The 441-nt window shown below is 28.6% G+C and overlaps 1 protein-coding gene across 1 annotated transcript in view; it reads right to left on the minus strand.

Moving 5' to 3' along the window:
* Nucleotides 1–441, minus strand: part of LOC119588113 — a 3,469-nt gene that overhangs the window by 989 nt on the left and 2,039 nt on the right. The window lies entirely within an intron of this gene.

Here is a 441-nt window from a genome sequence, read left to right on the forward strand (position 1 = left end):
GGAGGAAAATTGTCAGATTTGGAATATGCTTGAATGTCTGTATGTTGAAAAGTTTGGAAAAATAATGATTTGGTAGATAGCGTGGTCAGGGTTAGCGAATAAGGCGAATATTTTAAAAATTTGTTGAAGGAAAAACGAATAAAAAAAATAGAGAGAGAAATCTAAAGAGGAAAAAGCCGGAGGAAGAAAAGAAACAAAAAAAAATAAAGGAAACAAAAGGAAAATTAAAAAGCTAAAGAAATAAAAAAAAAATTCCAAAGGAAAATTAAAATCAAAATGCCAGAGAAAAAAATAAAAAAATAAAATGCCAAAGGAAAAAAAAACTATATATTCCTGAGAGGGTTAATGTAATAATAGCAGTGGCCATTCAAGAAATTCCATAAAATATAAAATTACGTTGTCTTGAATAAAACCTCAGCAGCAAATGAGACTGGACATTTC

Source organism: Penaeus monodon, chromosome 23 (assembly GCF_015228065.2).
Source record: "Penaeus monodon isolate SGIC_2016 chromosome 23, NSTDA_Pmon_1, whole genome shotgun sequence".
NCBI classification, from domain to species: domain Eukaryota; kingdom Metazoa; phylum Arthropoda; class Malacostraca; order Decapoda; family Penaeidae; genus Penaeus; species Penaeus monodon.